The 27518-nt window shown below is 40.7% G+C and overlaps 1 long non-coding RNA gene across 2 annotated transcripts in view; it reads left to right on the top strand.

Annotated features, from left to right (window-relative positions):
* LOC138757640 (uncharacterized) overlaps positions 1-26562 on the top strand; it is a 39966-nt gene extending 13404 nt beyond the window's left edge. Inside the window, exons 2-3 of one of the 2 annotated variants that reach the window (XR_011353779.1) lie at positions 3084-3271; positions 26315-26562. This is a non-coding gene — a long non-coding RNA (uncharacterized lncRNA). Of the gene's footprint in view, positions 1-3083; positions 3272-3352; positions 3547-26314 lie in introns of those variants that run through there. The other variant, XR_011353778.1, reaches the window with a different exon arrangement.
* The last annotated feature ends 956 nt before the right edge of the window (positions 26563-27518 follow it).

The following is a 27518-nucleotide window of genomic DNA, read 5'->3' as shown; positions in this document are numbered from 1 at the left end:
TTCCTCATGAGAAAAATTTAAGTAGGATTGGCCAATACTCACCAGAGTTTGAAAGGGTACAAGGTGATCTAGAAATTCATTGAGACAACTCCAAAAGGTAATAGTATGTTCCATGAACCGAAAATAAATCAAATCTGCACACATTCCTGCACCTATCACTAACATTATGAGCACATTTTGGGCAAGATTTTCATGCTCACCAATGCTTTTAATCAATGTAATGTGTCAAAATTTGTCGTTGATAACATTCAGCTACATTGGTCTTCATGGGGGCAGTTGTTGTTTACTAAATCTCAATGACCAAAAATAGCATTACTAAAGTCCAATCATACTCAGTTGTATTAATATTGCTCGATACCGACCTATATGCTCAATTTATCCTCAGCATACTTCAAAACATTTCAAACACATTCAATCTAACTAATTTACAGTGGCCATCTATCTCAAACTTTCCCTCCTCTTTGGGGCACACAGCACTGGAGGCAAGCAGTGAGCCAAGTTTTTATTTACACATGTTGGAGAAGCAATGTCTGCTTTCACAGATAGTCCTTACTAGCATCTGTCACTTCATAAATTGTCAAGCATAAACATATCACTGAACAGTTCAAACCAAGGTCACTCGTAAATTGGAGGAGCAACACCTAATATTCCATCTGAGCACTCTCCAAACAGATAGCATTAACATCAACCTTCGGTTTTTGCTAACCTACTCTCCATTCCCACTTTCTTCCCTTTCCCTCTATCTTCTTTCTTCCAGCTCTCCATCCCCTTTCCCTCTCCATTCACAGAGCCATCGTTCCTCTCCCATTTGCTGTTGTGCCCAACCTCCCTTATCCACCTATTACCTCCTGCCTGTGGAACAGTGTTCCTCCCTTGCCCATCCCCCCACCATTTTGTTCAGGCACCTGCCTACATTTTGTTCATATCTTGATAATAGGCTCAGGCCCAAAACATTGGTTATGTATATTTATCTACTGTCTGACCAGCTGTGTTTCTCCAGAATTGTGTTTTTACTTCAATCACAGTATCTGCAGACTTCCATGTTTTACTCTGAACAGCTGTCATGGTCATTCTCACTCTCAACTTCTCACCCTCAGGATCATAAAAATGTTATTACAGACCGAGTACCCCTTATCCAGATACCCGAAAACTGAAATGATCCAAAATTCAAAATTTTTTTCAAACGTGGTCCCATAAGGTAACGTGTAATACATAATCAAGTGCAAAAATCCCGATCGGGGAACAGAACGTAACGGACGTAAGTAGTGCATTAATGAGTATAGATTTTTCAATGTATGTCTACTTCATTTAATTTGTGCATATGTAAATTCTGTATATACTAATGCAATTGAGGATAACGTGTAATAGTCAACCCCCCGGGGTTTTGGCCAAAAAATCAAGTGTTTTTTTTTGTATGACCCGTGCAAAAATCGACCCCCCCCCGTCCCCTTATTTTTGTCCTCAGCCACCTGCCCATCCGAGCTCCCAATGCTCCAACTGTGGATTCTCGCCCCTGCTGCTGCCCATCTGAACTCCTGACCGAGGATTCTTGCCACAGCACTGCCCATCAGAACTCCCAATTGGGAATCCTCATGCCGGCTGCCTAACCACTTGAGCTACTAATTCCCCGACCATGAACTGACCACCCAGTCCCGGCCATCCGAATGCTCAACCCCTTGAAGAATAGGTACTCATAAGGTCAAAAGTTTGACCCATGTAAAATTCAACCCCTCCCCCATTTTAGGCCCAAAAAAGTGGTCAAAAAAATTTGACAATTACATGAGTATATACGAGGTATTTGTATTGTAATGTGAATGCACATATCTTTAAGTCTGAGTGGTGTTCCAAAATCTGAAAAGATCCAAAGTCTGAAACACTTCTGGTCCCTTTAGATATACTCCACCTGTATGTACGTCCAACACAAAGCAGCATCTCCAACCTCCACTTCAAAACAACAAGATTCATCTTCTTCTCTCTCAATGCTCAGAGGCAGACAGCCTGGATGTTGGTATTCACTCTTATTTCAGGGTTCTCCAAAATGCATTCAGTCCTGTAAATCTTACAGCTCCCATTCTCAACACAAAAATAATCATTAACAAGAAGAGACTGCATTCGCTCAATGTACACCTGGTGCTGGACTTTCCAAGGACCTTGCTAACGATCAATTCTAAATTTGATGGCATCTCCCACAATTCATTGATTTAGCTATCCCTTATTTTGTGAGAGCCACATAGCCCAAAGAAGTGTATTTTATATGATATAAACAATCCTCTCCTCATTGCACCGAGCACACCAGATGAAGATGGTTTCAGTCATAACCACACTGCTATAAGGATCTTAAGAGGATCCCATGGAAGGGCTAGTAAATGTGATATTTTGCTGACTGCACCACACTTGTGTCAAACTTCAGTATTCAGTAACCAGGATGCAGCTCTAGAATGCATTGCATTATTTTATCATCATCTGAATTATGGCAATAGCTGCCAAGCTGGAGCTAGGTGAGAACCAGCAGCCAAGACAGAGGCAAGATCAAGACCTAAATCAGGACATCCAAGAGAGATGCAGCACAGGAAGTTAACAAAGGTGAGGAGCCACCTCTCAGCATCATGAGTCCCATGCTAGATCCTTCTTAATGTAATGTGAGACAGTGCTGGATCGTGGATGGATTTTCATTTGGCTTATAATGTCCATCCATTCCTGCATGCTGACTTTCAAATCATTCACATGCTTAGCGGATTACTGTGGTCACTTGAGTATCTTAAGATCAGTCTTCAGTTGGTAAAATAGAATGAGGCATTGCCACCTTATATTAAACCAGAAAATAAAATTACTGTATAAAATGTACGCAACTAATTCAATTATTAGTCTTAGACAGGCATTGCAGCAAAGGCTCTCTCAAAATAAAATATGAATGCACTGCACATTTATCATCATCATCCAGCCTGTCAGATTTATGAATGGTCTGCTTCATTGTACATACACAGACCTTATGTTTCAAGCCTTGCACCTGCTATATCTGGAATTAATCTTGGAAGATGCATAACTTCCTGGTGATCATCTCTTCCTATTTACTGATCCTACAGGCAAACGTCAAGTAGTCCACTTGAGGAACACAAAAAGCGTGCTAATGAATGGCATGGAGGAGGACAAGCTGCAAAGTAGCAGAGCTGCTCAATTTGGTCTTTTCTTCTTTCGAAGGAATATTTGGTTTCACAGAGCCTCTGTGTAAGAAATACAATATTTAAGATGCCCAAAAAGGTGCACTGCCCAGGTATGTCTTTGATTCTTTCTTGACTTGAATGACAAAAAAAATCTCAAACAAGGAATGAAACAGGGACACTCTCAATTGCAGGGAAATCACAAAAGTGAGATCATCCTTGCATTTCCCAAGGCATCTCAACTTGTTGGATGTTACTCTGCCATGGGATCAAACTTGCTTTGGCGCACTTTGGATTTCTGAGAAAGCCTCATCTCCATAGCAAGCCAGCACTATAATCTTTTGAATCATCTGCAAATGTACGTCATTGTATCTAATATTAAATTTTCATGGAGAAAAGGAGTTTGACAATAACTTGCAGCTGTTGTCAGTATTGATGCTCTTTGATGCTGAACATAAAATAGTCTGGCTCGCTGCATGTGAATACATTTTATCCCTTTCTTCCCTCTTACTCCTTCAATGGGGTTCGAATCTCTCACTGTCTTTAAATAGTTTGCATGTTTTCCCTGTATCTGCATAAATTTTCCCCGGATGCTTGTTACCGTACTGTATGTCTAAACTTAAATTTAAAATTTAATCAATTTAAAAAATTAAATTTAATTAGAGGGATACTGCAGTTGTCTAGATGCTAGAATGATTTCATACACGTATCATACAACGATCTACTCTTTTGTGCAATATAGTGAGGTTCACCTGAGAATTGAATATACATCACACAAGGGAACCTTAGTCTTCTGCAACACATGACCATAGAATGTAAGTTGCATAGCTTTCAAAGGTGTTAATTTTGTGCTTTGAAGAGATAACTGTACTCTTCTTCCAATTAAATCAGAAGAATTGCCTTGAAGGATTAAGAGGGAAGTAAAATGTACAAGCAGAATTTACTCCCTCTTAATTGGCTTCATTCTGTATATGCTGAACAAATAGATCAAGAACAATTTTGACAAATAAAATGTTTAGCAGCAATGGAAAATTACTGAAAGAATAAACCATAATTCAGCCACCACCAGAACATAGGAGTTCATGTGATCTCCAGTACAGGCATAGAAACTTGAGAATATCAGAGATAGGAGCAGGAGTCAACAATTTGCTCTATAGAGCCTGTTCTGCCACTTAATTAGATCATGGCTCCACCTACTTTCCCCATAACCCTTAATTCCCCCACTATACAAAAACCTATCTAACTGTGTCTATTTAATGAGGCAGCCTTCTGCTGCCTCCTTAGACAATGAATGCCACATATTCATTATTTTCTGCCAAAAGCAGTCCCTCCTCAGCTTCATCCTAAATCTCCTCCCATGAATCTTGAAGCTATGTTCCCTAGTTCTCGTCTCACATATTGGAATCAGAATTTATTGTCATAAATGTGTCCAAAATTCATGGTTTTATGGCATCATTACAGTGCAAATATTGAGAGTCACAGTTGGCATAGTGGTCAGCGCCACACCTTTTCAGCGTTAGTGATCAGGACTGGACCTTAGTTCAAATCCCCTGCTGTCTGTAAGGAGTTTGCATGGGTTTTCTCTGGGGGCTCCAGTTTCCTCTAACCCTTCAAAATGTGCCAGGAGTGTAGGTTAATGGGCGTAAATTGGGCAGGACGGACTCATGAGGCTGAATTGGCCTATTACAGTCCTGTATGTCAAAATTAAAAGAAAAAAATGCTATAAAAATACATCTAAAAATAAATAAATTGGTGCAAAATGAGAGAAAGTGAGGTGGTGTCTGTGATTCATTGTCCTTTCAGAAATCTGATAGCAGCGTGTTCATCAGCAGATTCTTGAGGTAGCAATGTGAAGAAGGCATGTCTGGATAGTGAGGGACCGAGAGGATAGAGGCTGCTTTCTTAAGATGTCATCTCTTCTAGATGTCCACAACTCTGTCATTTTTTTCTTGTCCTGTGCATTGGCACTTCCATACCAGACAGTGATGCAACCAGCCAGAATGAACTCCATGGTTAACCTGTAGAAATTTGTAAAAGTTTTTGGCGACATACCAAATCTTCTCAAATTCCTCACAAAATAAAGCTGCTGGCAAGCCTTCTTGGTGATTGCATTAACCTGGAGGCCCCAGGATAGATCATCAAAGAGTTGACATCCAGGAACTTGAGGCTCTTAACCCTTCCCACTGCTGACCCCTCGATGAAGGCTAGTTTGTGATCTCCTAATTTCCCCTTCCTGAAGTCCACAATAAGCTTTTACTAACATTAAGTGCAAGGTTGTTGTTGTGGCATAACTCAACTATGCTACCTTGTTGCTGTCTGTAATTCTTCCAGTGGAAAAAACTTTCCTGACTCTATTTAAGCTATCCCTTTCATAATTTTTATTTTTCTATAAGAATCCCCCCTTAATAGTAGCTTCTGAATTCCAGCAAATGTAGACCCAGGCAATTCAATCTCTCCTCAGTGGATAACCCTCTCATCTCCACAATCAACTTGGTGAACCTCCTCTGAACGACATCCAAATCCAGAACAGTTTGTTTAAGTCAGGAAACCAGAACTGCACACAGTGCTCCATGTGTGGCCTTGCCAGTACATCGTACCGTTCCAGAAGAACCTCCTGTTCTTAAATTTAAGGCCTTTAGCAATAAAAAGCAACTTCTTATTAGCAACAAACCAATCTTTCACAATTCATGCCTCTGCACAAAAGCATTTTGCAACCTTTTATCATTTGAAATAAAAATCTGATCCACAATTTTTATTTTCAAGTGGATGAACATTGTATTCTATCTGCCAGACCCTTGCCTTCCATTAGAAAAAATAACATATAATTTAAGAAATAACATCACAATATTCAAACAAATATGGGAACCATACATGAAATACAATTAAGAAATCCTACCATGAACCTCCACCACCTAAAATGACAGGAGAAGACAACAAAATTAACTGACTCAGTATATAAAAGTAAAAAATAAAAATTTCTTGTTTATTTTATTAAGTGACGACATTGTTTAACGGATTTAATGTATCTTATAGATTGAACTTTGAATAAATGGGAAGGGGAGAGAGGGAGGGAGGGAAGGGAGGGGGGAAAAAAGGGAGAAAATGACACTTTATATTCAAGAGAAAAATGTCTGTATGTATTTTGGTCAATATGGTTTATTGTGTAAAAAATTAAAAATTAAAAAAAAAGGAAAGGCTAAGGGGAGAGCATTAGTGATAGGGGACTCATTGGTTAGGAGGACAGACAGGAAGTTTGCTGGAATGCATCGTGACTCCCGGTTGGTGTGTTGCCTTCCAGGTGCCAGGGTCAAGGATGTCTCAGATCGTATTCCAAACATTCTGAAAGGGGAAGGGGAGCAGCCAGATGTCATTGGTGCCCACTGGAAAAGAGGTCCTAAAGAGGGAATATAGGGAGTTAGGTAGAAAGTTAAAAGATAGGACCTTGAGGGTGGTAATCTCCAGATTGCTGCCTGTGCCATGTGCCAAACAGGGTACTGATAGGAAGATATGGCTGATGAATGCGTGGCTAAGGAGTTGGTGCAGGGGGAAGGGGTTCAGATTCCTGGATCATTGAGACCACTTCTGGGGAAGGTCAGACCTCTGTAACAAGGATGGGCTGCACCTAAACTGGAAGGGGACCAGTATCCTGACAGGAGGGTTTGCTTGAGCTGTTGGGGAGGGTTTAAACTAGTTTGGCAGGGGGAGGGAATTCAAAATGAGAGCGTAGAGAATAGGACAGTAGGGAGACTGAAAATTACAACAGGTAGAGAAATGAAGTAGAGTTACTCAATATCAACATAAAGAAAAGTCAGGTGAGCAGGCAGGAGAAAGTGCTGTTCAAAAAGAATACGGAACTATATTTAAATCCACATAGCATTGGAAACAAAGTGAATGACCTGGTTGCTCAGATTCAGCTGAAAAAGAGTAACGTTGTAGCCATTACTGAAACATGGCTCAATGAGGGGTGTGATTGGGAGCTCAATCTCCATGGTTACACAGTCTATAGGAAAGATAGGCAGGTGGGTAGAGGAGGAGGGAAGGTTCTGATGATCAAAAATGACATTAAATCAATAGAAAGAAGGGACAAAGGGTCAAAAGAGATAGAATCATGATGGGTTGAATTAAGAAATGTCAAGGGTAAAAAGACCATATTAGCAGTTGTATACAGGCCCCCAAACAATAGCCAGGAAGTGGATAATGAGCTACAGCAGGAAATACAGAGGGCATGCCACAAGGATAATAACAAAATAATTATAGGAGATTTTAACATGTCATGGGATTGGGAAATACAGGAAAATTCAGGAAGCCAGGAGAGAGAGAGAGAGAGAGAGAGAGTTTGTAGAAAACCTAAGAGATAGCTTTCTTGAACAGCTTTTCGTGAAGCCCACTCAGGGATCTGCAGTTCTGGATTGGGTCATGTGCAATGAGCCCAAGGTTGTTAGGGAGTTAAAGGTCATAGAACCTCTAGGAAGCAGCGATCATAACATGGTTGAATTTAATTTAAAATTTGAAAAGAAAAAAAAAATTATCATATGTATCAATTTTTCAGTAGAATAAAAGAAATTACAGTGGTATGAGAAAGGAACTGGCTCAAGTAAACTGGGAAAGCAAATTAACTGGAGGATCAGAGCAGGACTGGAAGATATTTTTGCAAGTAATAAAAGGCATGTAGGATAGATATATTCCAAGGAAACAGAAATTTGTCCAAGGAAAGATGGTACCATTGTCGTTGACGATAAAGCAAAGGTGAGGGCATACAAGGAAGCTAAAATTAGTGGGAAATCAGAGGACTGGGATTCCTTTCGACACTTTCAGGAAGAGACAAAAAATGTCATTTGGAAAGAAAAGATGAGCTATGAAAGGCGATTAGCTAACAATATTAAAAATGATGCTAAGAGCTTTTTCAAATATATGAGAAATAAAAGAGAGACACATGTTGACATAGGACTGATACAAAATGATTCTGGGGAAATTGTAATGGGTTATAAAGAGATGGCAGAGGAGCTTAATCAATATTTTGCATCTGTCTTCACCGTGGAAGGCATTAGTAATATTCCGGATAGACAGAGGCTTCAGGGAGTAGAGTTAGATTCATTTAGGGTTACTAGAAAAATTGTGTTAGGCAAACTAAACAGATTAAAGATTGATAAATCTCCCGGGCCGGATGTGGTGCATCCGTGAGTTTTGAAAGAAGTGCTTTTGGAGATTGTAGATCCATTGGCGATAATCTTCCAGAAATCGATAGACTCTGGAGAAATTCCAGAGGATTGGAAAGTCGCAAATGTGGTCCCGCTGTTTAAAAAAGGTGGGAGACAGAAAAAAGGAAACTATAGGCTGATTAGTCTGACATCAGTGGGTGGGATGATATTAGAGTTGATCCTCAAGGATGAGGTGATGAAATACCTAGAGATGCATGACAAGATAGGTCCAAGTCAGATGAGGGCCAATGGAATAACAGGAAAGTTATTAAAATGGATAGAGGAGTGGCTGATAGACAGGAAGCAAGGGTTGAAATTAAGGGTTCTCATTTTGGATGCCTGTCTGTAACTAGTGGTGTTCCGCAGGGGTCGGTATTGAGGCCGCTGCTGTTTACAATTTATATTAATGATTTGGATTGTGGTATAGATGCAAGGGCTAACGTACAAGTAGTGTTTGACAGTTCTTGGGTTGTGTTCATTGGAGTATCAGAGAATGAGAGGAGATCTCATAGAGGCATTTCGTATTTTGAAAGGTTAAGATAGGGTGGATGCGGTTAAGATCTTTCCCTTGGTAGGTGAATCGAGGACAAGGGGTCATAGTCTGAAAATTAGAAGCTATCCATATAAAACAGAGATTAGAAAGAACTTCTTTAGCCAGAGGGTTGTGGATCTGTGGAACTCGCTGCCACATACAGCAGTGGAAGTGAGATCACTGGGAGTATTTAAACAAGAAATAGACAAGTATCTCATTAGTGAGGATATCAAGGGATATGGGGAAAAGGCTGGAAATTGGAACTAGTGTAGAGTAGCTTAGTGTAGTTTTATGGAACAGACTTGATGGGCCTAGTGGCCTGCTTCTGTTCCTTCATCTTCTCTTGTGTGCAAAATAGTATCTGTTAACAATTAACATCATCTCTGCAGCCTCTCTACATCCCCTGCACAGTTTGCTTTTCCATTCAATTTAGTAGCCGGATGGACCAATTTCTTTCCAGACATCTTGCTATTTCTCCCTAAATGATAGCTTCAAACATTTTCTCAACTATGCAAGGTCAGCAAGCTGTGAAGAGGGCAAATAGCATCTTGGCTTTCATAAAGAGAGGATTGGAGTATAAGAGCAGAGATACCCTCCTGCAGTTGTACAGGGCCCTGGTGAAACCTAACCTGGAATATTGCGTCCAGTTCTGATCTCCAAATTTGAGGAAGGACATACTCGCTATAGAGGAAGTGCAGCACAGATTTACAAGGTTGGTTCCCGAGATGGCAGGATTGACATATGCTGAAAGGTTGGAAAGACTGGGCTTATATGTGATGGAGTTTAGAAGGATGAGGGGAGACATGATTAAGGTATACAAGATTATCAAGGGGTTAAACAGGGTAAATTCAGATTACTTGTTCTTAATGTTGGGAGAGATTAGGACTAGAGGCCATAGTTTAAGAAATCAGGGAAGGCCCTTTAGGACAGAGATGAGGAGAAAATTTTTTACCCAGAGAAGTTTGGATCTGTGAAATGCTTTGCCGCAGAGGGTGGTGGGGGGCAGATTCACTGGATATGTTCAAAAGGGAGTTAGATAGGGCTCTTGTGGGCAGAGGAGTTGAGGGTTATGAGAATAAGGCTGGGAATGGGTACTGACGGATCTGAAAAATGGCGGTGCTGGCTCAATGGGCCAATTAGCCTACTCCAGCACCTATTGTCTATTATGCCAGCTGGTCTATAGTTACCTGCCTTTTGCCTGCATAAAATTTGGTATTCTACAATCTGCTATATAGCCTGCACTCCCAGTCTTTGCTAGCCAGTGCTTCCCTTATCCTGTTATATTCTCTTTGATTTAGGCATAATACACTAGTTTTAATTTGAGGAAATGCATCCTCTATTTGTTTGAGAAATTCAATCATACTGTGATAATGTCTCCCAAGAAGATTCCTAACTACAAGATCTTTAATATTACCTAAGGCAGTTCATTGAATTTTCCAATTTCAGTTGAGCTACACTGCCTGTGTTCCATCCAGACCAGTCCTCCACTTGTTCAGCTATTCCATTTACCCTCCCCCATTACTTGGATTCTTTTACCCACTCCCACCTGTTTCCATCTGCCTATTACACGCATACCTACACACCTCGATTTCTTCCTTCATCTACTTTTGCTATTCCCGCCTCATCTAGTTCCATCTTCCCATCATTCCTCCCCTTTTTTTAGCTGCACTTTCTTGCATCTGCAGTCTCTTGTGTCTCCTTTGATTGGTGCTTGGCTACTGCAAGGCTGGCTCTTGATTCGGAGACTGAAGTTGGTGATCGCTAGTAAGTGAACCAGAGAGACAGACTCATGGAATCAGGCAGATAGATGGCAGGATGACATTGAGAGAGCTTCTCTTTCTTTTAAAATTATTTTTATTGTGTTTTATCATACAACCATACATTACAAGTCCATATAAATTAAATATAATATACATTTGGATTGGTATCATATCATATAGAAATAATAATACATGGACTTGTATTTGAATCTAAACATAGAGTGAATAGTAAAAAAAAGGAAAATGAAACAAAAGGTTGATTATAAATATCTAACCCCATCCACCAACCAAGGTTGAAATTGGTATTTAAGCAGACTTGAAGGTGAACAATGGCTTCAGAAGATCTGACAAAGCATGCCCATTTACTGCATCACCACTCCTTAATTATGAATGTAAGCTATAAATGGACCCCAAGTCTTATAGAAAGATATCTTAATCTTCCTAACATTATGTCTGATTTTTACCAAAATTAGAAAGGACATATATCCAGTAACCATTGTCTAAGGGGTAGGTGGAAAGTCCTCTTTCCATTTTAGCAATATTCCTCTTCTAGCCAGTAATGTAGAAAATGCTAAGACCTGTTTTTGGTAAGATGTTAAATCTACTTTTACATCACTGGAGAAGCCAAACATTTTAATCAATGTATATGGTTCTAGCTCGATACTAAAAATGGCTGAAAATGTTCTGAAAATTAGGACAAAACCAAAACATGTGTATCAAAGAGGCTTCAAATATTTTACATTTGTAACACAATGAGTTGATATCTGGGTAGATTTGAGTGAGTTTAACTTTAGAAAAATGTACTCTATGCACCACTTTAAATTGAATCAAACTCCCTAGTGCATAGAGATGAGTCATGGATAAGAGCCAAAATTTAAATCCAATCTTCTTCTGAAATAGACATATTAAGATAATTCTCCCATTCAGTTTTGATCCTAAATAAAGAGGCTATTTTTAAATTCAATTATTTTATAATATAAGGCAAATATTATACCTTTATGTACAAAATTGTATTCAAAAAATTGGTCTTTGAAATTTGGATCTGGAAGATATGGAAATCTGAAAGTTTAGAATGAATAAAATGCCTAATTTGATAATATCTTAATATGTCTGTTTGGCAGATTACATTTCATAGTCAATTGTTGTAAAGATGCAAAATTTTGTTGGATAAAAAGATTGTTAAAAGTTGTAATTCCTAGACGATTCTATTCTTCATCGTTTCCATCTAAAATGGAAGATTGGAATAAAAGATTGAGTAGAATAGAATGAGTAAATATAAATCCCATAATTCTAAAAGATTTCCTAAATTAACTCCAAAACTTCAATCTATGTCTCATTATTAATTTCTTTGTTAGTTTTGGAATAGAGAAAGGTAAAGGTGAGCCCAATACCACCCGTAAGGAAATATTCTTAAGGAATTTCAATTCAGTTTCCATCCAATTGGGGCAATCATCTCTATTATCAAACTGTAAGAACAATAGCATATTACTTGTGTTCATTGCCCAATAATAAAATCTAAAATTAGGTAACAATAGTCCTCCATTTCTTGTGTTCTGAAGATAACTTTTATTTATTCTTGGTTTCTTTCCTTGCCATGTATATAACATAATTGATGATTCCAATGTGTCAAAGAAAGACAGAAATAAAAATTGGTAATGATTGAAATAAATATAAAAACGTTAGTAAAATATTTATTTTAATCAAATTAATATGGCCTAAGAGAAAGTGACTATCCAGAGAGTATTGTTTTGGACTGATTCTCCTGTATAAAGTTTCCTTTAAAGAGGTTTTTAAAATTCTTAGTTATCATGATCCCTAGATATTTAAATTGATCTTTCACTATTTAAAAAATATACTTAGAATATAGATTAAGTGGGCCTCTTAGTGGTAATAGTTCACTCTTAAACAGATTAAGTTTATTTCCTGCAAATTTACTAAAGCATGTAAGTAATGACAATATCTTTGGTATGGATACCTCTGGAGTGTGTTATGGGCCCAGAGGATCCCAAAACCCAGAAATAGAAATGCACCAAATTCACCAAGACAAATGGTTACTTAAACAAAAGTTGTTTTTAATTATCTTTAAACGTGAAAACAGGATCAAACTTTAATTTATTACTATTAACTTATTAAACTTAACCCCCCTTCTAATTCTAAGCATACATGTATGTAATATGTATATAAGTTCAGAAAAGATCTTTGATTCACAGTCCAATCTTACTTCTCACTCCTCCAAATTCACACTGGTATCAGGCAATTCTTATACTGTGCACAGAGTTTAACATTTATGAATTTCACCAGGCTTTGGTGCTTGAAAGGTAAATGGTTACTGCTCAGGAAGGATCTTGTTGGTTGTCAGAGAGAGATTTGTTGCTCGTTGGACACCCACAACTGATCCCTTTTCAATGTCTTGCTGAAGAAACTTGCCCCATCAGGGTTTTCCAGATGATAACCTTTTTCTTTTAGGTCACCACAGAGTTCCTTTTTGTTTCCTTTATTTCAAGTGAAACATTATGCAGCCAGCCATCTCCTCTCATATGGACCACAAAGGCTTTGAACAGGCTGAACTAAGAACTCACAACCTATCTTCAAAATGTTTTTTTTCTATAAGCTTGCCAGCTTGTCCTGTTCCAGTCCTAGTTGCTGTTGCTGAACTTTAGAACTGAATTCTCTCTCTCTCTTTCTCTCTCTCTCTCTCTCTCTCTCTCTCTCACACACACACACACACACACACACACACACACACACACACACACACACACACACACACACACACACACACACACACACACAGAAAACCACATGACCCTCTTAAATCAGCCAATTGCACTCAGACAGATTGCGGCCCCAGACCTAATCTTCCAAGTTCATTCCTCTGTTGTTTTCCAAAACAATAATCCATTATCCCATAGCATGTCCAATTAACACCTACTTGTGAAGTCCTTATTGTCATCCTTCAAAGTTTTCGCAAAGGTACACAGAGCTTGGACTGTCTGGGTTGAGCAGAGTTCTGGCATTTTAAATGAGATCTGTTTTGAAGTGTTTGTATGTGACCTACACTTTAAAAAACCTGCCACAATTTGTCTCCTTTAAGATATATTTACATGCAATATAAAATATTACATAATCTGTCACAAGTGGACACAAAAAGTAGAAGGTCATCTGGACATAAATATAACCTATGCCCAATAAATCCTCTAAAGAAGCCTCTAAAAGAAATGGAGGACAATTGTTACCTAATTTTAGATTTTATATATGGTTATTGGGCAATGAACACAAGTAATATGCTATTGTTCTTACATTTTGCCCAAATTGGATGGAAACTGAATTGAAATCCCTTAAGAATATTTCCTTATGGGCAGTATTGAGCTCACCTTTACCTTTCTCTATTCCAAAACTAACAAAGAATTTAATAATGAGACATAGATTGAAGTTTTGGAGTTAATTTAAGAAATTAACCCATTGAATATTAACTGGTTCAAAATTAAATGTTACTAAAGTGACAAATAGGTATTCCCATTCTACTCTATAAAATGCTTTTTCAGTGTCTAAGGAAATTATACATTCATTAAGATGAGTAGAATATTATGATAAGAATATCTATTTTTAATAAAACCCATTTGGTCCAAATTTATTATTCCTGGTAAAAAATATCCTCCAATTTATTTGCTAAAATTTTTTGATTAAATCTTAATGTCCATATTGAGTAAAGAAATTGGTCTGTAGGATGCACATTTTTCAGGATCTTTCATTTTTTTAAATCACAGAAATGGCAACCTTGCTAAAAGAAGGAGGTAATTTCTCTTCTTGAAATGAATCATTCAGTACTAGGGTTAGTTGTGGAATAAGTTGTTTAGAGAATAATTTCTAAATCTCCATTGGAAATCCATCAGAAGAGTAAAGTGTCATTTGTTTTAGAATGGTCAGTGGTTATTTTACCATCAGGGAGAGAAATCTATTAATTTGTTTTTTAATTGAAATAGCTTTCAATTGGATTGGCTAGTAATTTGCCAGATTTCTCTCCATGGATATAAAATTGAGTCTTAGTTCTCAATATCTTCCACAGTTGTTGTTACTGCTCCTAATTAAACAACTTCGTCCACAAAGCCAAGCCAAAGAAGAAAAGATAATAAGACCAAAGATATCAAAGATATCAAAACACTGATAACAACCTGCTAGTATCTGAAAAATATTCCAAATTCTGCTTTGCATAGTTAGTCTGTAAAATATCACTTTCAACATTTAACAAAAAAATTTTGAACAACCAAACCATCTATCACTAGTGAACATTTTCATATCAAATGGTTTCACATTACTTTTAATATAAGCAAATACATCTCCCAAAAGTAAAATGAACAAAAAAGTACTGGGCGCATGTGCCCAGAGAAATCAATGATTGGTAAAACCGGCAGAAATAATAACATTCAGAGCACCAAAAGATATCTTCTACTGCTATTAATATATAATTGATTAAATATATAAATCAAAATTATTTCTCAGATATGGTCATTTCCCTTATGCAAACATGTTATTTCAGAAGATCAAAGAAAGAGAGAGAAAATAAATGTCCTCTCTTTTTTAATTGAAATCAGCCAGTTTCGAGTATCAAAAGTTCACTCCTTTTGACGTTGAGGTCGACAGTACCACAGTAGTCTCTCGTTTCACAAATTTCCAAATCTCTTTGGGCGAATGTAGAAATATCTTTTGATCTCCTCGGGTAAATCTCAATCTCGCCGGGTAGAATAAGACAGGTTTGAAATCATTTTTATTCAGCTCCAGCATTATCTCGTTGTAGACCTTGTGCAGAGGGACTATTTCTAGGCAGTAATCCTCCACTAGTCTAATAAGTAGACCTTGAAAAGTTAGATTTTTTTTGAACGAGTGGTTCTCAAGATTAGCTCCTTTTTTTTGATAATGATGAAAGCATAATATAACTGTTCTCGGATACTCTGAAGCATTCTTTAAAGATAAGGAGTGATGTGCTCTTTCCAGCACTAAATAATTTCCAACCACTTTAACTCCAAATCATTCAGTAAGTAACTCCATAAAAACTTTATCAGTGGTTTACCCTTTTCAACATACTCCTTCAGACCTAAAATATGATGATTATTTTGATGACTCTGTCCTTCTAATGTAAATACTCGAGCTTTTAACTTTTTGTTATCAACTTGTTGTTCAAGTTTATCCAGCCTATTATTCTCCATGATGTCGTTGGCTTCCAATTCAGTCAGACGTTCTTCTATTTGTGGTAGTGAGTCCAAAACTATATCAAGTTTGTTTTTAATGTCTTTGGCAGACATTTTTAAAGCTTTGGTAATATCCATTTACTGCTTTCCGATCATTTTGGTTGCCATTCCAAATGTCAGAGGAGTGTCCTGTTCAATCTCAGTTTCTTCCTCCTCCTCTTTTTTTCATGGTTTTAAATTTAGGTACTTTGGCTACTCTCTTCAGCATGAGAGGTCTTCTAGTAGTAATTAACGGTCTTAAAAATAAACTTTAACCAATTTGGTTAATTAAAAGCGAGTAGAAGGTAGGGAAACAAATAAATTAGTCGGACCTCACGACCACACCTCTTCACAGATTCGGGTCGTCAGTGGAAGTTCCTTCGAGAGCTTCTCAATTATGACTTTTACACAGCCCCTGAGAAGCAGAAACTATGCATAAATTTTCCACTCCACTGGCAGAGTAAAAATGTTCTGAGGGAATTTATTTGCTGAATTCCATCCTGCCATTTTCCCTTCAGGACCCCTAGACATTTTTACGGACCACCTGCAGTCTAAATTGACCACAGGCACTGTAAGAATACAACGTTCCCCTACATTTACCCTCTGACCATCTCCGCAACAGAGGAAGTTCGTGTAAACATTCTTCCTTTGTAAACGAGCTTCCTTTGTAAACAATCACTCTGGAGGTAAAAATGCAAATTTTTTTACAGGCTTTTTCCATTATTTATGTGTAAAAATAATAAATGAAAGTTAGAAAAAGTAAAAAGCCATTGAAAGGTTGCAACAAGTGTGCCCGCAATCTGGGGAAGAAAGCTTGAATGCATTTTAAAGATAGTGTAGAACTAGAGGCCACAGTTGAGACCCTGACATCCTGCTATGTGGAATTACATAGTACCAGGCAGAAAACATCAATCATCATAGCCTCCAGAATGTTGTCAAGGGCAACAAACAGAACTTGGAACACAGCAGTCTGAATCTTTGTGGCAGTATCAATGTCTTGAAGAGCAACATGCCATTCATGAATCAGCCTGCTGCTGATATTTAGCAGACATCAAGAGGCAGGGCAGATACCTTAGCAGAGGAAGAATACCTGCTCCCTCAGCCATATCCTCAGAGACCTGCGTGGTGAGGAACAAACATCCTTTAATATTACTCCCTTACAATATTTGGAAGGGAATATTTGTGGGCATGTGCAGTAGCAGTATCAGTCTTAAATAGGTTAAATTGCACATACGTCGAGATGTGCATTCATACCCTGAAGTGTGGCCTTGTCCCCTTGACATGCTGTGCTGGAATGTGAAAGATGTATTGATATATATACTTGCTGCATTGCTTCAGTGCATAAGCCTTTGATTCTACTGGGGTGCCTGTTTGCCCAAGTATAGCTCAGCTATAGAGCACAGTCATGCCTGCCTAATGCACCAATTTAATTCCTGTTTGTGGTGCAGGTTCCATTTATTGAGTACATTTGAATCCCTTTTGGAAATAGGTGATCTGCCTGAAGGTAAAAACAATTGTGCCAATGCATGAGCTCATGCACTGGTACAATTAATTCATACCCAGCAGAACCTGAGCACCATTAGCTTCTCCAATTGCTTGGAGCTCATCTGTTCCAATAGCCAAAGGGTCCATTTTCCTGTCGAGGCATGAATCTGTTTCACAAGTTTGCAACTTTTTCTTGCAATTAAGAATCATTGTGAAAGTGGTTAGGTAGATATGACAAATTGTCCTTCTTGGTTGGATGTAGGGGATTCATCAGTGAGAGGTAAAGTACACTGCTGGCTCAGTGTTATTGGGATAAGGATGGGGGCAGAAGCCACTTGTGTGTGAATGATAAAAAGGGAGATGGTGCAAGAGAACCAGAGAGACTGAGACAAAGAGACAGAAAGATGGAGGGCAGGATGACATTGAAACAGCTTCTCAATGAAAGTCAAAGTAAAAAGCTATTGAAAGGCGATATTTTGTTGCAATTAAGTTCTCCATTTCTCCCAGACCAAACAAACCCCAGCTCTGATCTCTGCAACAACCCTCTTCTTGAGCTGCAGCAGTCATGCCTGTCATCATCTTTGCAGTTTCAGGCTCTGAACTTTCATATATGTTTCATAACTAGTTTGCAGCTAGATACAGTTAACTTGGCCACGCAGAGGAGATGGGATAATATGGAGCCAGGACAAAAAGGCAACTGGAGAGCACCAGGGAAGGGTAAGAGGGTGAGAGATAGGAAATAGAGCTGGAAAGGGATAAAGGGAGAGAAGCAGGGACATGAAAAGAAAGGGAGGGAACAAGAAAGGAAGAAATAGGAGAATAAGGAAGCAAAAGCTATGTAAGTGAGTGGATGGAATGGGCTGGAAGGAAAGATGTTAGCAGGATGTCCAAAAGGACAAAGACAAGGGGAGTAAATGTAATGAAAAACTCCCTATTTTCAGGACTTGGGTTGCCTAACTTTATAAGATATTTATCTCTGGTCAGCACTTTGAGAATATTTCCTGTAACAAAGATCTTCCCGTGTTGCCTGTAATTTGCCCTGGGGCGTCTCCATGGCTCCCTTAGCGATGTCAGTTGAAGCTTACGTCCTATAAATGGTAAAGACCCATTCCCAGTAGCAGGAAGAGTGCTAATGGGCTTCTTCATATTTTTCTTTAATAGCTGGCTGATTAGCTTCAGCAACGTGGTTAAATGATGGCATCAGGAAGTTGAAGTAGAGTTTCTTAGCAACGCCCTATTTTCTGAAACAACTTGATGTTACGTGAAGGAGTTCAGTGACACTGGTTTTCAAACTGCACTATATAATATTGTCATTGTTTTTAAAGAAACATTTGGAGAAGCATATAATAAGATCCCGAGAATTAGGAGCATAATTAGGCCATTCAGCCTATTGAGTCTGCTCTGCCATTCTAATCATGGCTGATGTATTTTTGCTTTCAATCTCATTCTCCTACCTTCTTCTCATAACCTTTGTCATCCTTATTAATCAAGAACTTATCAACCTCTGCTTTGAATATAACCAATGGTGGCCTCAAAAGCTGTATGTGGCAATGAATTCTACAAATTCACAACTCTGACTGAAGTTATTTCTCCTCAGATCTTCCTTTTATTCTGAGGTTGTGTCCCCTGGTCACTGCTAAAAACCTCTTCTCCACACCTACTCAATAGAGCCTTTCCAATTCCTCTAAACTGCAGTGAGTACAACGCCAGGCATATCATTGCTTCTCATATATTAACTCTCTTATCCCTGAGACCATTGTCATAATCCTCCACTTGACCTTATCCTTCCTTAGATATGGTCGTCCCTGGATTCCATTTGCGCATAGTGGGGTTAAGCTAGAATTAAGTTTAGAGTGTGGTGATATGTAATTACACCATTAGGTCACCAGGGGTCATCCCGATGACCTTGTATATAAAGCAGTCCAGAGTTACAGTCTAGCCTTCCAGGTTCATCTTGCAGAGGACAAGACCTCTTAGTGTACATATTACTTTATTAAAGCTGTCTTATACTTGCACTGCTGGTGTGGTTATTGTCAGTACAATTTAATAAACTAATATGATAGCTACTAGGATGGAAGTGCTTCTGCTCCAACACGCTTTCCCGATGACCTGGAGACTCTTCCTAAGGAATGGAATCTGGGGACAACCAGCACGCTCATGCATCCGAGGACAGAGACGGCGAGGGACCGCTGTACTGGAATCACAGTGGAATGTAGGGAAGACCACATAAGTATGATAGGGCAGGTAAGAAACAGCCAGGAGCCCTGTCTGCCTGTGGGTTTACCAGTACAGGCACCACCGACCCTAAACCCTGGTCCAATCAGAAAGGGGCCACTACAACCGCAGGTGGAAGGATCTCCACAAATCTCGTGCTCCCGATCACCACGTGTGTGCAGAATTCCCAACTACTCCAGAGCTAGGGAAAGCAGACACCACTACAATCACTCCTCCAGCAGCAGTTTCCCCAGTACCACAGAGACCTGACACTACCACTGGGATCCCCCTAAGCCCGCTGCAAACTTCCCAAAGCCAGAGACTCAGCCAACAGCCCCAAGCACCCAGCTTACTCCTTCAACAGACACAAGTCCCACAGAGGCTCTACCAGCATCTCCCAGAACCCCAGGGTCTGCCCTTGTTACACCTAAGGGACCAGAGACTGCAGCTTAGCCATGTGCTGGAACCAGACAGGCTAGCTTGACCCCAGAAATTCCGGAGCTGGCATGCATTTTGGCCGCTGGCAGAGATGCTCTTTCTGAATTATGTGGAGGGTGTTGAGGCATCGGAGAAAGAGCTATTAATGCTGCTGTTATTGCAGCTGGGAGACCACCCTTACTCCCTTATACAAGATGCCAGGTCCTACCAAGAGGCAATGAGCACTTTACAGAGGCATTACAGTAAGGGGCATAGCAAACTCCACTCCCGGTACAGGCTCATGACCAGGTCACAACAAGTAGGGGAGTCTGCCAGAGAAAGACCTGGCGAGAGGCTGCAACTTTGTGGTGGTACACCACTGGCCTACTGCAAGGGACAACCTCTGTACCTGCAGGAGAGAAAGGGGACAGGACAACACCTGGCTGGCTGCCAATCAGTTGGCATAAATGGATCAAGCCCCACCTGGTTGGGTGTCAATCATCCTCCGGGATATAAGCCTACGCTGGCCTCCTGAGGCCTCACACTGAGTTGCTGCAGCTACAGCCATCCTGGCTCTGTGGAGGTTTTAGTGGATTAAAGCCTGTTGTTCAGTCTTTACCTTGTATGTGTCTGATTCTGTCTAACAGCGCACCACAACTTTAAAGCAATATCAATTCAGGAGTATGTGGAGGACCTTATTAGGGACAGAATTGTTGTGGGCGTACGGTCCACTGAGACAAGACATCGATTGCTGGAGAAAGGAATGGTGGGACTAGATGAGGCAGAGACTATTGCAGAAGCTTTAGAAAGAACCAGGAAAGAATTGGAGGACTACTCACAGGACCCTGGGGCTGGGACAAACGTCACACTGCTGGACTCTCTCGCCCCATGAAAAGAAAAGTATGCTGCCTCACAGGAATTCACAGCAGCAGCAGCACCTTGAGGGTCCCAAGTGCTTTTTCTGTGGACAAAAAAAGCACCCCAGAGCCCTCTGCCCTGCCAGAGAAAATGTCTGTTCCAACTGTGGAAAACGTGGGCATTATGCAAAAGTCTGCAGAAGCCCCAAGGCCACAGTCAAGGCCCATTCTCATGCTAATGAGAGGCAGGAAAGCTCTTCTTTCTCCACAGACAAAAAGAAGAATATGAATGCCATGTGCAGCTGGCCATCTTGGACAAATGCTACAGAGCAGAGGACACAGTCTTCAGGAGATGAATATAACGCCGAATACTATCGGATGGAAGGACACGCCAGACTTGCTTCGCTACGCATGAATCAGGCGAGTCCACACAATTTATCTGATGTCACTGTGTGAATCAAAGTTAATGATGTGAGGGTAAATTGTTTAATAGATAGTGGAAGCACTGAAAGTTTTATTGACCAGGGGTTAGTCAACCACCTTGCCTTCCCCACACGCCTGAGTGAGCACCAGATCCTGTTAGCAGCCAGCAGCCTTGCGGCTGAGGTAAAACAGTTTTGCAGGGTTACTCTAGAAATCTCTGGCACAAAATATGAAGGGTTCAAATTACTAGTATTCCCTCACCTCTATGCTCTGGTACTATTGGGGTTAGATTTTCAGTGCCAGTTAGAAAACATTACAATAGTGTACAACGGGCATCACTCCCCACTACACCTTACAAAGAAACAACACTGCAGCCGGTCTGTCCTAAACATAGAACCCCCTCCGCTGTTCACACACCTGACCCCAGAATGCACACCAATAGCCACAAAGAGCAGGAGGTACAGCCCGAGGGACACAGCCTTCATTTGGACAGAGTTCCACAGGCTACTACAGGAGGGCATCATAGAGCAGAGCACCAGCCCCTGGAGAGCCCAGGTGGTTGTAGTAAAGTCAGGAGAAAAACTGCGCAGAGTAGTGGATTACAGCCAGACAATCAACAAATTTACACAACTAGATGCCTAACCCCTGCCACGCATAGCAGACATGGTCAACAACATTGCACAGTATAAGGTGTTCTCCACCTTAGACCTGAAGGCAGCATACCACCAACTGCCCATTAGAAACAGCGATCACGTTTACACGGCATTTGAGGCAGACGGCAGGCTGTATCAATTTCTGCTACTCCCCTTCGGTGTCACCAATGGAGTGTCCCTGTTTCAGAGACAAATGGACCAAATAGTAGATGAGTTCCAACTGAAAACAGTGTTCCCCTACTTAGACAAAGTGACAGTCTGTGGCCACACTCAGGAGGATCATGACACGAATTTAAAACACTTCTTCCAGGCAGCCAAGGAAAGGAACCTAACACACAACAGGGACAAATGTGTCTTTAGCGCCAGGAAGTTGCTAATCCTGGGCTACATAGTGCAGAACAGGAAAATCAGCCCAGACACAGCCCGTATGCGCCCTCTCCTAGACCTCCCAGTGCCACTCACGCAGAAAGTACTAAAAAGGTGTTTGGGACTGTTCGCTTACTATGCCCAATGGGTCCCCAACTACGCTGAAAGTGCCCGCCCACTTATAAAAGCCTCAGTTTTCCCACTGTCCCCAGCAGCCACCAGAGCATTCAGGAACATTAGAGACCATATCGCTAAAGCTACCATGCCGTCCATAGATGAGTCGATCCCATTTCAAGTAGAAACGGATACATCCGATGTGGCTCTGGCAGCCACCGTAAACCAAGACGGACAACCGGTGGTCTTTTTCTTGTGAACCCTACAGGGGTCAGAGGTAAGACATTCAGCAGTAGAGAAGGAGGCCCTAGCCATTGTGGAAGCAGTAAGGGATTGGCGACATTATCTGGCTTGCAAACACTTCTCCCTCGTCACGGACCAATGGTCTGTGGCTTTTATGTTCGATAACCAGAACAGGGGGAGAATTAAGAACGACAAAATCCTGTGCTGGCGGATAGAATTGTCTACATTTAACTACGACATTCTATATTGCCCCAGGAGACTCAATGAGCCCCTGGACACACTGCCCAGAGGCACTTGTGCCATCCTTAATCATACATCCCAATTGCAGAGCTTGCACAATGAGCTGGGCCATCCAGGGGTCGCTAGACTATTTCACTTCATTAAAACCCAAAACCTCCCGCTTTCAGTAGAGGAAGTGGGGTCAGTGAACAAAAGTTGCCCCATCTGTGCGGAATGCAAACCACAATTTTACCGTCCAGACAAAGCCACCCTGATAAAAGCTACCAAACCTTTTGAGCGTCTCAGCTTTGATTTTAAAGGCCCGCTCCCGTCCAATAATAGAAATGTCTATTTCCTAAACGTAATAGATGAATATTCCCGTTTCCCTTTCGCAATCCCGTGTTCTGATGTATCAGCAGCCACTGTTATAAAATGCCACCAATCCATCTTCAGCATATTTGGGTACCCGAACTACATACACACAGACAGGGGTGCTGCATTCATGAGCGCAGAAGTACAGCAGTACCTGCACGAGAGAGGGATTGCTACCAGCTGCACTACAAGTTACAATCCCAGGGGGAATGGTCAATTCGAAAGAGAAAATGCCACTATCTGGAAAATGGTCCTCTTGACTTTAAAAGCAAAAGACCTGCCTGTTACTAGATGGCAAGAAGTGTTGCCAGAAGCCCTACACACAATATGTTCTTTGTTGTGTACTGCCACTAACATGACCCCACATGAACGTATCTTTTCTTTCACAAGGAAAGCCTCGACGGGCACAGTGCTGACTAAATGGATGATGACACCGGGACCTGTTCTCCTCCGGAAGCACTGCAAACCCCACAAAGTGGACCCGTTGGTGGATCAAGTGGAGTTGAGGCACACGAACCCTCAGAACACCTTCATCACATTCCCAGATAGAAGAGAAGACTTGGTGGCCACCCGGGATTTCGCGCCGGCCGGATATGTGAACAATACGGAGGAAACACAGATGTCTACGGATTAACAAAGAGCATAGCAGCAGTCACTAGAACAGTCGTCCATCGAGTCACCCCAGAGGACTATACCACCCACCCCGGAAATCAGGACCCTGGATACGCCTGCCCCTCAAAATATCACCACCCTAGACTTGATGGCAGGACCTAATCCCATGCAGAGGATCCCCAGCCCACATGGCCACATGGTCATCTCGTACTTCCCATTCCCACACCTCCACCAAGAAAGGCCGAAAGGCAGACTGCAGTCCCCACCTCCATACCACTACCGAGGAGGTCCAGAAGGCAAAGGAAGCCACGAAAATTTTGGACATGAACTTACAAACAAGGAAGGAGGACGGGGGAGGGGGTCGGGCGGAGGAATAACAATTTTTTTAATGGGGGGGTGAATGTGGTGATATGTAATTACACCACTAGGTCACTAGGGGTCATCCAGAGCAACAGTTGAGCTTTCCAGGTTCGTCTTGCAGAGAGACAAGACCTCTTAGTGTATGTATTAGATTATTAAAGCTGTCTTATACTTGCACTGCTGGTGTGGTTATTGTCAGTACATAGAGTTAAGAAAGAAATATTATATTATTAATAGTTTGTGTTACCATTGTCTTGGTGAATTTCTATTGCTGCTGGACTTGTATGTAATACCTGTAGCTGCAGAAAATAAAACATAACATGACCGAAGAATACAGAGTCCATCTGTTTGGGCTGAGTTGTAGTGAAAGTTCCTTCCTGGAAAGGTTGCAAATTTTTGTAAATCAATGGAGGCTCAGTCACTGAGTGCATTCAAGGCTGAGTCTGATTGATTTTTAAACCTTAGGAATAATAAGAAGACAGGATATAGCACATGCGGGATCAATGATGCACTTATTGAATTATTGAGAGGACTTAAGACCTTCCCTGCCTTTCTTTTGCAAAGTCCTGTTGTTCTTATCCTCCAGCTTCTTTTGTAACATTTTTAACTTCAGCAACAATCCACCCACCCTGCTGCAGCCATTTATTGAGCAAAGGTAGACAGGTACTCAGGGAGGTGCACAAATATTTAATAGACTATTTTATGTTTTCCCTTGATGGCTGTGAAATATAATTTATATTGAGATTTGATTATCTACTGATCTCTTGTGGACAAGTCCAACAAAAGGCATCTAAGACAGGAACTGTGGTGCTGTTTTATTCACTGATGGTCAGCGTGAAAAACACCAGCATTTAATGGTTATCCCTGAGGCTATTAAGAAGCTGAGAGCAATTTGCCTTGTTGAGCTATTTCAGTCCTCCTGAAGAATGTACTCTTACGATATCGAGGCCAGGAGTTGTAAAATTCTGATTCAAGAGCAACAAAGGAAACGAGGCAATTTTTCAATTCAGGATGATATTTAAAATGGAGGTGAATTTGTAACTGGTGATGTTCCAGAGTTTGCAGCTCTGTTTTTTTTTATTAAATAGAAGTGTGATACCTAATGTCAAGGAAGCTTTAGCAAATTGTAGGAGGGTACCTTGCATAACTATGCTCTGCAGCCATAAGACACTGGTGAGGGAGGATGGGACTGCTCAAAGTAGTGGATGAGGTTCAACTCAAATGTGCTGCTATATTCTGAATGATGGCAAGTTCCTTGAGTATAGTGAGGATTGGTGGGGAGGGGGGGGTCTTCCATCACATTTCTCAATCTTTCCTTATTGAAAGCTGTTGGGAACTCAGGAGCTGGGTCATTTGGTGTGGAATGCCTACCATCTGATGTCCACTTATAGCTGAGAAAGGGAAGGGTTAACAGCTAGTGATAGTGTAGTGAGGTTTTGCAGCATTCTAGTAAGGCGGACATGACAATTCAAAAGGACCAATTAGCAGGACGAATAACTATAGGAATTTACTCTGAATGAATCAATGAGCAGGTCTGAAAAGAGGATGCCAATCTTATGTAGCAATGGAATTTGTACTTAGTAGCAATTGCATTGGGTAAGAATGTATTGTGTGAACTTTTGATTGGGCCAAATGTAACTCCACCCATGTTTGAACCAGACAAAGGAATAGCTTTGAAGCACATAGTCAGTCTCTGTGAGAGAGCATCTTTGTGAGGCTCTGTGCAAATAACTCGCAATTCTGCAGAATAAAGTCTGACCATATGAAAGTTTGGGTAGAGTCATTTCGTTTGAACCACTGAAAGATCAGGAATCTACATAGCCACTGTAATTATGTGGCCCATGCAGTTCAATTTATGGCTAGTATTATCACCAGAATGTTGAGAGTGGGCAATTCAATGAATCTATTACCAGTGTATATCAGTAAAGTTGGTGCATAATTTTTAGGCACAGCATTTAAATGGCATACATGTTACAATTATCAGCCCATGTTTGAATGCTATTTAACTTTTAAGCATAAAACAATTAATTTACATAGGAGTACATAGGATTAACAATTAATTTACATAGGAGTACAACGGAATTCTATTCCGTTTTCTCTTTACAGAAACCACCAATCCATCAGTCTGCTCGACAGCAGGACCGGAAAGCCATGGGTGGCATTGCTTTCTTTCTTGCCCACTCCTCCTCTCTTTTCCTAGTTCTCCTCCCTTCTGCCTATTGTTACCTAACTGCTGGTAAGCACTGTGCCTGGATAACAAGTTATGGGAAAACCACAGTTCACCTAGCTGGGACAATCATTTTGCTACATTGAAAGACACTACCCATCCAATCCAAGCTTGTAAGTTGCTGAAGGGCCCAACTATCTGCTTGATGATGTTTCGGGTGACAGCAATATTTTCATTGTGTGCACATTCTCATCCATGGCATAATCCTCTGAATGGAGAGAACCCTACAAATAGTTGAGAAGCTAGGTGCTGAGTGAACAAGGATTGCCCCATGAAAATCACAGGCAACCATTGGTAATGGTTCAGACTGTGTTATTCTGCAAGCCTATTTGCACACTAGGATCCACAAAGGCGGCAGCAGTTTGAATGTGCATAACCGTAAACAGGAATAGGATTCCAAATGAATGGAATATATGGTATCAGCTGTCAGATTGTGCATTATGTTTGGATTTAATCTGTATTAATGTTGGCCACCACTTTCCTGTTAAGAACAATGAACAAGCTCTAGTCAAACCCTCCACTAAGTTGGTGTCACTCTCCTTTGTGCCCCTTAATGTTGAACTTATTAAATTTAGTCCTACAGCACCATATCAGGTCTTTCTGGCCCACAGGCCAGCGCTACCCAAATACTCCAATTAACCTACATTCCTTCTATGTTTTTTAGAATGGTGGGAGAAAACTAGAGCACCCAGAGGAAACCCACACAGACACAGGGAGAACATGTAAACTCCTTATGGACAGCATCGAATTCAAACCTGGGTTGCTGGCGCTGTAATAGTGTTGCACTAATTGCCATGCTAACTGCGCTGTTTCTGACTCTCTTCCCAAGTATTTTAACATTCGTACTCAACCAACTCTCTTCTCTGTTTATCCCATTGAAGAATTCATCTACGTCCCCTGCAGCAGAATTCAGGTTCAACTTCACCCTATGGCTTTGCTCGCAGACTACTCATGCCCAAGTGTTTCACCATAAGTACAGGCCATGACTATACTACACTTCGCACATGGGGCCTCTATCAAATCTGGTGGCCAGTGAAATCAGTTGATGATTGTTTTCATCCCCCCCTTGTCCTGCTGATCTTT

The sequence above is a fragment of the Narcine bancroftii genome, chromosome 3 (assembly GCF_036971445.1).
Source record: "Narcine bancroftii isolate sNarBan1 chromosome 3, sNarBan1.hap1, whole genome shotgun sequence".
Classification (NCBI taxonomy): domain Eukaryota; kingdom Metazoa; phylum Chordata; class Chondrichthyes; order Torpediniformes; family Narcinidae; genus Narcine; species Narcine bancroftii.
Note: the sequence above shows the minus strand (reverse complement) of the source record. Positions and strands in the feature narration are given on the sequence as shown.